Source organism: Carya illinoinensis, chromosome 11 (assembly GCF_018687715.1).
Source record: "Carya illinoinensis cultivar Pawnee chromosome 11, C.illinoinensisPawnee_v1, whole genome shotgun sequence".
Lineage (NCBI taxonomy): Eukaryota > Viridiplantae > Streptophyta > Magnoliopsida > Fagales > Juglandaceae > Carya > Carya illinoinensis.
In genome coordinates, this window is record NC_056762.1 from 31,393,448 (window position 1) to 31,405,212 (window position 11,765).

General features: G+C 36.2%; 1 pseudogene; it reads left to right on the plus strand.

Moving 5' to 3' along the window:
- Positions 1–7,719: 7,719 nt before the first annotated feature.
- LOC122282388 lies at positions 7,720–8,716 on the plus strand (annotated as a pseudogene).
- The last annotated feature ends 3,049 nt before the right edge of the window (positions 8,717–11,765 follow it).

Here is an 11,765-nt window from a genome sequence, read left to right on the forward strand (position 1 = left end):
AGCCTTAGAGAATAGGGTGTAGAGAGGGAATGGAAGAACCCAAGAAGGGGAAATGACCTAAGGAAATGGAAGAGGTAGGAGATAAAAGGCAATGGTGAGGGATTCTTGGGAAGGCAAAGAGGAACACAAGCTGGTGGATTTCCCACATGTGACATGAAGAAAATTAGCGAGGTAATTGGAAATGATATTTGGAGCCTCAAACAAGAAAGCCCATGTATTAAAGGGCCCAAGTATGAGATGCCAGAGGCTGAGCTACGAGCCTAAGGGTTAGTCTTATTGATATACATTATAGATAATGGGAATAGAAAATGCCTCCGACTGATCAGGAAGGTGATTACTCCAATTTACACGAAGAGTCTTCAAGATAGATTTTAGAGGTTAGTGTTATCACCATCATTACGCCCCTATAAATAACACCTAAATGTAACACATTTATACATTCATATATATATATATATATATGTATATTGAGATAACTTCTCTCTAACTTAGGTATCGAAGTTCTACTGGGCACCCCGTACCAGCCTTTTATTTGGTATAGGTCATCCATATTGTTGGTGGTGTGAAACACTTTTTTAACAACTAGATTAAAAGGAAAGTAAATGATAAATGAAAGTAAGCGCTAAGTAAGAGAAATAATAGTTGTTTATTCAAAGTAAAACAACTTACAAAATCTTATTAGAGTAGTTTGGAAAGTAGAGTTAGAAGATTACAAGGCAATATGAAGTAAGAAGGAGAGAGGATTGAATTTTTAGGATAAGCTCCAAGGCTTTCTAAAATATGCCCTTCTTTGAAGCTACTACTAAAAAACCTTAGAGCTTTGAAGGGGGACGGTATGTCAGGGGTTGCAAGAGGAGTTGGAGTCATAAAGATGATGAAAGTTGAAGTAAGAGGGAAGAATAACGGCATGGGAGTGCAGAAGAGGGGTTAGTTAAGTTTGGTGTTCTTCTGGTGCAGCGCAGTCATTTTAAAGAGAAGTTCAATAGATGTGTAGTTGTATGTAGCTGCCAGTGTTGTTTAGAATAAGTTGAGTGACATCATTTTAATATTGTACGTTGTATAGTTTCTTAGTGTAAAGCTAATACACTGACGTTTTGTTTCTTTTACATTTTGAACAATTGAATATGATGTTGTTAAGGGGAAGTATATAGTTGGAGAGAAAAGGAGGGAATATCTTCTTCGAAGTTCAATTAGTTTATTCTTCTTCATTTCTCTGTATTCTCTTCTTCCTTTCTTCTTCTTTTTCTTCTACATTCTGGAGAGTGACTATCTCGAACTTAGTCTCAGTGAAGTGGGTCCATTACATAGGTGCTTTCATTTCCCCCACTAAGTTTGTTCTTAATCATTAATTCTGCCAAATCTAGCTTTAATAGGAAGTTTTAAACTTATTAAAAAACTAATATGATATTCAAACTAGAGGAAGTGCGTTTCTTCGATCTCATTCACATATTGTTTTAAACTTATTAAAAAACTAATATGATACTGTTTTCCAGAAGTAGTCCCCAACCTTTTTAATCGGAAGTGGGCAAATGGAAAAAGAGGTGGTGGTTTTCTGTTTAGTGTAATTTGTATTAATGGGGAAAAATCAACCCTAATTTGGGTTCATGTTAGGAGCGTATCCTAGTATTTTTTGCCTTTATTTTCTATGCAATTGATTAATTTAAAGCCAATTCCATGATGACCATCTTTCTTCATGGTGGTACCTCTCTTTGAATTTTCTCTTCAATTTATTTTTATTTTTATTTTTTGAGCACTCACTTGCAATACACCATGTCAAAGTGTTGCAAAATATATACCATATTTTCATTTTGTTTGAACGAGGATTAATATAATAAGAGCACTGCTACATAACAGCCCCACACCCAACACACCAGTATAAAATAACAGAGGATAAAATAGTAGATTCACATTTTTCAATAGTGTGAAAAAGTGTGAAGCTGCTGTATAGATTTATACATATAATAATTTCACACTTTTTTGTATAGATTTTACAAATTTCCACTATGAAATAAACTAGCATTAAAAAGCTACTATAACATTATTCAACACAAAGAAGTAACTTTATTTTTTTGTACAGCCACGACAATGTATCTTCTACTTTTTTTGTACAACAATAACTTTTCAACCAATTAAAAAATAATAATGAATCTCTTTTTTTTTGGTCCATTTAAAATAAAAATGTATTCATATAGATGTAGTGATGGAAATGTTATGATATAATTTTTTAAAAGATTTCTGGAGGAAGTTTTCCTTAACCTATTTAAGAATGAATAATTCTATTTATCATTCTCATGCACCACAAATCATATCTATTTTAATTTTTTTTTCATTTTTCCTATAACAAATATGTAGTGTATGGATAATAAATAGAACATCTCAGTTAATTTAATAAGAATAAAATAAAATAAAATAAAAAATAAATTAAAATATGTAAAGTATGTTGTGTGGAATGATAAGTAGTATCCCTCGGGATAAAGGTAAAATCTAAAATGATTTAAATATAAGTTGTGCTACCCATATATAACTGAATCGTCCTTATATCTAGTAACATCAAATTTTCAGGATTCATGCATCACTTTTGATTCAGAGCTGTATTAGACTGTAATGCCTTTTCTAGAATTTTATATCAATAAGTCACTAAGAACCTAGTGATAAAGGAGGTCAAATGATCATGCACGTAGACCAGAGTTGTGGAAACTCAGAGACCTTAGGTAGCATTAATAAGGGCTGCATGCTTGAAAGTAAAAGAATGAAGCTGGATTAAAATATTATCAGCAAGTTTTTATTTGTATTATATATTTGCATTCACTATATGGATATTCACAGGTAACCATTTCTAGCATGCACATGCCGAAAGAATATATGTCCACAAGATCATTGTATTCCTCTTCATAAAGCTCGGGAGGCATAAATTCGGGAGTGCCTATGCAAAAAAGAAAAAAAGATAACAAACCGCAGTTTACAGTACAGTTAGGCCAAAGTCATAACACTTTCAGAGAAAGGGATGTCCATACCAGTAACTCTTCGGGCAGTGGGCTGCTACATTTTCAGGTCTCTGTGGATAATTGGAGGATTGTAGCCATGCAAATAGCTTAACTCTTGAAGAACCTGCCTAGCCCGGCCAATTCTTGATGATCTTCATATCAACATTCTTATGCTTCTTTCGATATTTCGAACACAATGAAACCATGTATGCTATAGATTATCATTGAACCCAAAAAAATTAGTGAAAGAAAATATGGCTAACATTACAAAAATTGTCTCAAACTCCCAGAAGTGAACAACTCTGTTATTAGGTTGAGTTTAGTTGTTTCAACCTAGCTATTAGTTAGGATAATCAATAAGTTGGTAATTAATAGGATGTTAAAAATAAAAATGTTAGACGGAAAATCTCAAAAGATTTATGTAACAAAATTCAATTTGGATCCCTTTCCAACTTCTCGTTCGAATCACTACAAGAAATTCCCACGTTTCTCGGGGGGGCTTTTCGTGGCAAAAAGCCAATTTTTGGCAGGGATATACTTTTTCCCACAAATTCTGCCCGTGGGAGTCTCGTGGCGTATAATTCGCCGCAAATGCTTTAATTTCCCATGATAACTCTAATTGGTGGGGACTGAATGTTTTTAACCACGGAATGTTCCGTGGTTAAAAACTCTACACTTCATCGCAAAAGCCAATAAAATTGCTATCAATATCATGGGTAAAAGAGATAATGCCACTAGATCCATCCGTGGGAAAAGGTATAATTCTCACGTGTACAACTCATAGGCAATAGAGTAATTCCCACCAGCGCTACACTTGTGCAATGGTATTTTTCCCATAAGTTGTACTCGTGGGTAATGAAGCAAGTCCCGCCTTAAAAATTCGTGGGGAAAGGAGCAACAGTGACAAATGAATTTTGTGGGTATACTTATTAGCCACTACTTGTTTTGTGGCAAATAAGCCCTGATCCATTCATATATTTGCTGATTACCCATGATTGGTTTCGGTGGGAATTACATAATTTACATGAATTAAACTGCCGTGGGAAAAATCTTAATAAACAAAGAGTTTATTTTTTTCCCCACAAAACGTCACTCCTAGGAATAAAAATTTGTCCATGAGAAATACCTTTAGGAAATGTGTCGAATTTTAAGTGGGTGATTTTTCCCCACAACCATATTCCATGTAATACCTATATTTTACATGGAAATATCCTGTGGCAAGCCACCTTTTATGGATTCTTGTACTATATCTTGATACCCACGAGTTATTCTCCATGAGTTGATTGAGATAGACACCACCATTTACCAACAATTCTCCCACAACTAACAATGTAAGCATAATTCCCATACATTAATTACGTTCCCCTGTTTCTTACAACTAAACACCCATTAAACATAACTGTGCTGGGATACAGACAACAAATCCATTCAAAACTATTGCCCCATATATATATTTACAACATTGATCAGGAATGTTCCAATATGCATAGTCTTTGAGGGAAATGGAAAATTAATGTTTACCCTGTGGGAAGGAGAAGAGGGTCATCAGCGTTTTTAACAACTACTTTAGCCTATATGCATACAACAACTACACAATTCTGCATGGGGGATACACTTCCAGCAGAATAACCTCCCTCCAACGTAAAGTTCACTGGTAGCTCCATTGAAAGCAGGTATGAAATATGTAACGGTTGATCTCACCATTTTTCTTTGATACTACCAGCTGATCCTGATGCCCACATGCCTCTCTATACCAGAAAATATCCACTGGCTGAATGAATATTGACCTGAAAACTTTATTCATACATGATGTTATGAATTTTTTTAAAACACTAGCAGCAGCAGTAGTAGCCCTACAATTCTAGGAGAATCAATGACCTAACTTCAACAAATGACAACAAAATCATAGGAACCATCCTACTTAGCACTAATTAATATATCTGCTCATGAACAATATTCCATCCAGGGATGTTAGAATGCAATCCCATGATTGCATTCTGAAAATTCCTGCTGCATCAGTAGGTTTTTATCCAACAATTAAAGTTTACATTCAGATATTGACACCAAATACAAGAGGGTGCAGTCCCTACAATGAAGGTGATGGCACATTGTTATCAATTACCCTTGGTATCCATTTGTATACATGGTGTTACAACATGATATCTATGTAGATGTCATTTCCATATGGAAGAACTGGCCAATATAGTGGAGAAGAATTTATTGGGATTCTATTGTGTAAATGCCAAGTCCTAACCTATCATAATGAAATGATGTATTTAAGGTGCTAATAAAAGCCTATTGAGGTGTTTAGTTTTTCTTTCATAAATTGTGAATTCCTGCAAACTAAAGTTAAACTATACTTCTTAAACCCCATTTTCCATCAACAGTTACCTACTGAGTTAGTAATCCCTAATATTTTTGTTGGTCATTTGCTGTTGAAAAATTAAAACTTGAAGCTGCCCTTTTCCCAGCACATTATGCAAAACAGGGCAATATTCATCGAGTTGCTATATTCATGCTACAAGCATCATAATTCAATGTTATATAATTACCTATGGTATCCTGCTGCATTCAAAATCCAGTTTTGAGTGCACCATGGAAAAATCATGGTTAAATATAAATTGTCATATCTGTGTCCAATGAGGATTCATTACAGCTCCAACACATGTTTTTGTCACAACCAATCATAACCAAAGTCATCGATATCATTATACACATCCAGTTATTGTGGTAGTTGCTTAACTTGCCATACAACTCTAGTGAGTGACCCAATGAGTTACAGTGCACGTGAAAGCCTGAGGATTTTTTAACATCCATGTGGATTCCTCATTCAGATTCTGATATAATATCATGAGTCTTAAGTAAATGAATTTTAAACCTTTTCACTCTAACCTTTTCAATTTTAACATATATATAGCCCAAATCTGGACTTCAAAATGTAATAATCTGATGTGGGTTACAATATGAACCACCAATTTTGATCAAACCAGACATATGAAGGTGGCTTATTCTCTAAATACAGATAATTACTGTGGTTCCCCCCCAATTCATACTCCACCTAATTACCTGTATTAACCCACTAGTCATTTCCTAAGCAGATGCATTTTCCTAAAACATGTACAATGATTTCTAATAATCAAATTGTTATGGACTACCCTAAGGAGCATATAACATCATCTATTGATTGAAAATATCAAAAATCATTGTACATAAACCAAGAATTTTGACAGAAAATTTAAGCTACCATCACCCAATCTGGAACTTGTCCAATTACCTTATATAGGTCACTTCGCATGGTGGTTGCCAAACAATGTTACTTCCATGACTTTCCAATAATGCCTTCCATCACTGAAAAAAAGTAGACCTGCTGGAACCCTTATATGCAGATCTATTGATGCACTACTTGTGTTTCCCTGAAGTGAAAAAATCAAAATGATTAGCATTTAACTGTACCCAATCATTTTACAAATATCTAGGAACTTCCAAACACTACTTCATAGTGTTTTTGAAATATATACTCACTCATTCAGCAGCAAACCATCACCTGATGGTAACACATCTGATAATCTAGTACCCATTCCCATATTAAAGTAGTTTATGGAATTCCCAAAACAAAAACCTGTGTCCACTTACATGGAACACCTCCCATCCCTTTTTTCACAAAACATGACCCCCAACCTTTCCCCACAGTTGATCAAAATAAATACATTATAATTGTTTCCAAAAGCGATAGGGGGAACAAAAACTAGTTATATCCCCATGACCTTCTTCAAAAAACCTTTACAATATATTAGGAATTTTATAAATCTCCTTGAGTCTCTTGTTGAGACTCCCTACTTGACCCCAAATGTGAGGATATGGCCATGATTTGTTTGTCATGCTCAGAAAACTGTTTTCGTAGCTCAGCCATATCACCCAGCAGTGCTTCTAGTTTACTCTTATATAAGTCAGCAGATTCCTTGTTCCTTTCATTCTCCTCAGCTATACGTTTGAATGCCTTGTTCTTTTTCAGAAATGGGGAGGGCTCAGGTATGACAGAGTGGCCCAGACCTAGTGCCTGAATTAAGTTTATATCCTTGTAGATACATAGCATCAGCACTAAAATATGGCCTAAATCAATCCAAGACATTGACAAAAGGGGGCAGTTTCTATTCATATACTGGTTTAAAAATTCAACTCTGGAAGCTTGGAAAACGCAGTCAGATAAAATATCAAGACAAGGTCTTTGAAAAAAATCAATAAACGTGGAGTACTGCAAGTTATTGCATGCTATGCTAGGGCATCTAGAAGGAGAGAATGTGGACAATTCTTTAAAGGACGGTAGGTTGATTCCCCATTTTTCTTGCTATTTCTGTCTAAGGGGCTGGCATCTTCTAAGCCTTCAGAACTACCAAAGGACCCCCAAGAAAAAACCCTTTCATAGATCTCAAAAGCAACCCAATATAATAAGGAAATAATTAATTAGGCTCTTGACCAAAGACACGGATTTTGAAGAATCAAAAGATACCCGGCCATCTTAATCCCTCCATCTTATTGCAGAAAGGATAAAGAAGAAAAGGGAAAAGATCCAATCTCTCTCGTCTCTGGTTCTATCCCCTTGGGTTACACTAAGGAAAATCTATGAGTTATTCCCCACCTAGTGCCTCCAATAAATAGTCAAACCCCCAATTCGTGTCCCATATCCCAAATCTCAGCACTCGCAATCTCTCTCTCTCTCTCTCTCTCTCTCTCTCAAATGGAAATGATAGAATACAGAGATGAGGAGGAGCTTTTGAATCTTAGCCTTGGAATTGTCACAGATTCAAGTGTTGAGAAGACAAGAAAGAGGAAAAGATCAAAGGATGCTTCAATTCCTACACATCCATTTGAAGGTTGTGATGGGAAGATATTCAGCCTCCTCCAAATAAGGGAACAAATGCTAAAACTAGACCGCAAGAGACAAGCACCATTAGAAGATGGAAATGGCCTCAACCTGATTCATTTGCTGCTCATAACAGCCACTGCAGTTGATCAAAACAAGGTGGGCTCGGCGTTGGAGAACCTGAATGAATTGTAGGGAAATGTGTCCTTATCCATAATCTCATTGCAACGAGTCGTGACCTACTTTGCAGATGGTTTGGCAGCAAGGCTTCTTACACGAAAATCTCTCGTCTACAACATGATCATGAAGGATCCTACAGATGAAGAAAAGTTTTTCGCATTTACTGATCTCTATCGGGTTTCTTCGTATTACCAGTTTGCTCATTTCACTGCAAACCAATCCATTATAGAGGCCTTTGAGGAGCAGGAGGAAACCAACCACAGAGCATTACATGTAATTGATTTTTATGACTTTTATATGGATGTCAATGGCCTTCTCTGATTCAGTCTCTTTCTGAGAAGGCATCCAATGGAAATCAAGTATCCCTCCGGATAACAGGATTTGGAAGCAGTTTGGAAGAACTACAAGAAACAGAAAGCATATTGGTAGGCTTTTGTAACGGGGTTTCGGAACATGTAATACTTGGAATTCCAAGGATTGTTAAGAGGCTCTAGCCTCATTAACATAAGGAAAAAGAAGAACGAAACAGTTGCAGTAAATTTAGTTTTCTATAACATCACCATTGAATAATTATACGAAAGTTTCTGACACATTGAAAACTGTACATTCACTCGACCCCTCTATCGTAATCCTAGTAGAACAAGAAGGGAATATCAAGAATTTATGCTTATGGTCTTTAATTTTCTGCTAATATCAACTGCCAGAAGCAGAAAAAATTAGAGGCTGTTCTTGGAGCAGTTTAAGTCTTTATAAATTTCTGCTTATCATCAAAAAATTCTACATATGGCAGTTGAATAAGCAGTTGCTAACACTAAACCATCATCCCAACCATCACAAAGGACATCTATGCTAGCATAGAATCCATATCACAAAGACAATGGTGTTTCTAAAGCAAGGTTATTGGGTTGAAAGTCAGGTCATTGTTCATAAACTGTACATGCTTCAAAGATATGGACATAATGTTTAAAAATTCAAATAATCATAATTTCTACCTCATAAATCATTCTTTTAATTTGTTTCCAAACAAATGTATTTAACTTGTTTAAAAGTATTTTAAACATAGGGTTACCAAACAATAAATAATTTTTTAATAATAAAACTTATTACTTAAGTTATAAGCCATAATTCCTAAAGATATAAGTTATATTTTCTTTCGTAATCCCAAACATGCACTTTTTCATAGACTCTTGGTTTGTTCACTAACTTAACCATTCAGATATATATTCTCCACTGGGATCACTTGAAGTTGTTTCTCCATTTCGCATGCAGCAATCATGAACGTGGAGGGCACTGCAGGCACCACTGAAAGTTGTCTCAACACTTACTATTACAATTTTTGAAAGAAAATCCAACTTATTTGGCGGGAATTCGCTTTCTACACTTGTTTTGGGAAGATGAAATGGTATTTGATAAACTCTACTGTGTAGCTTCTAATATAGGATTCAATGTAAATCATTTTAACAAAGTCAATATATCTTATATATTGATTTAACACAAGATGAAATATGTTCTTCCTCCTTTAATCAGACTAGTCACTTGGGCTGTATTTTAATTATATTTGAGGTCTTTTTTTATTTACAGGACTCACCCAAACTCTATAAGAACTTAGTTATAGAGTCTGATCTTGCACTTGAGCATGTCTCCAGAGTGAGATTAATTACCAGCACACAACCACTTGAGACGATGATATAATAATATAAAAGTGCTCGATCTAAAAGCCTCAGATTCATACAGAGTAGCATTTTCTTTGTTCAGTTCTTTACTTTAATTAACCTATCTTTAGTTCAGATCACTTAAATTTTCCTTAATTTGAAGTGATGATGATCAAGAAGTTTTCCAACATCCCTCTCTTCCAACCAAATTATTATTGGAAAATATCCTGAAAGATCATTGTGCAATATGATGTGATACTTCATTGATCTCTTGATGGAAATGACAGTACATAACAAAATAATAGGGACAATCTCTTACAAAAAGGTCAAAAGGGTGTTCATTTCTCTCTAAATAATAGCTGGGATCGATGAAATCTGATGGATTTTTATCAAATCCATCTCTTTTCCAAAGAAGCATACAACTTCAAATAGGTTCAACCTTGTCTGGTTATCATTTAATTAATACGGTAGTATCCATCAAACACAACTTAAGGAAATCATATTACCTAAGCAGAATTTCTATTAGATTCTATCCAACAATTCAAGAACGTTCTTGAATTCGCCTAAAGAAAGGAAATTAAAATTTGGATTTGGCATTAAACCCCAAACCTACTTATGTATAGTTATGGCTAAACATAATACAGCTCCAAAACTGTGAAGAATAAACCGGACTCATGAACCAGAGATAGACAGACACAGAGAAAAGTCTAATGATTTACCAGGCGGAGAGGGATACGGCGAGCCAAATTTGAGAAGAGAACACGCCCCTTCATGCGTGGCGTCAACTGGCGGCAGAAGAGAGGAACAGGGCGGCAACTGTCGGCAGCAACTGGACATACGTCGAAGGGGGCCGACGCAAGCAACCCATCGGTGTTGATTCCACCAGATGAGAGTATTCGAAGGAAGTGGGGGATGAGAGTATTCGAAGGAAGTGGGGGATGAGAGTATTCGAAGGACGTGGGGGATTTTGCAGGTTGGGGGTCGGGGAGTAAATGGGTGATTTCCAATATTGGTACGTCTGGAAGAGGCAAAAGACTTAATTGCCAATTGCCAAAGCTTTTAACACGACATATATGTCGTCGTTAAAGGCCACATTTACCCACGGCTTATGGCTCGCCGCACGCAATCTGGTGACATTTGGGAAAACTTTACCTGACGGTGACTTTTTGTGCCATAAGCTTCATATTGCCCACCAGCGGTTGTCATGGGATAATAAATTCATGGTAAAATCCCTTATTTCTTGTAGTATTCTGATCTATTATGAACAATGATGGATAATCGTTTGCTAAAGAATCGCACTTGGTTTTATCAAGAAGTTCTTCTCGTAGCCTGTCAATGAACCTATATAGTCAAACTAACACCTTAATGTTCAACACAAGAATAGTGTTCTTCATATTTTTTCCCACGCGTATATATATATATATGTGTGTGTGTGTGTGTGTGTGTGTGTGTGTATGTTAAAGTATGAAAAAAAGAAGGATATATATAAATATTAATCATTATCAAGAAGAGTTGAGAAATATACTAAAACAACATGAGAGTAGCCTCCACTTCTAATTATCAAAGAAACATGAAAACATTTCCGTCATGCATCTCATATCCTATTCTATAGTACTGGGACAACACCGAACACGCATGATTGTGAAAGATGTTAAAGCTACATCTTCACACCCAGTACATACAACGTCCACCACCAACGATGGTGCGTATGCAGCAGACCAACATGCAGCAGACCAGAGCACGTCCGTAGTCCATGCACCCCATGCAGGCCTTGCACCCACCAAGCTGCCTGCAACCAACCATCCACTATAGCACTCACACTGCACTGTCATTGTACGTAGTCCGTAGTATTCTCTCTTGTCTTTGTCTGAACAATGTACATATAAATAGAGGCTAAAGCCCACTGTAAAGAAGAGTGAAATATACAGAGGTTTATTCATTGTAACATGGTATTAGAGCAATACCAGGACTAACTGTCCACCATGATCGATACTCCTCCTCCCTCTCCTCCCCCTTCTCCCCCTCCCCCACCTCCTCCCCCTCCCCCTCCCCCTCCTACTCCACCTTCCTCAACTTCCCTTCCAAATC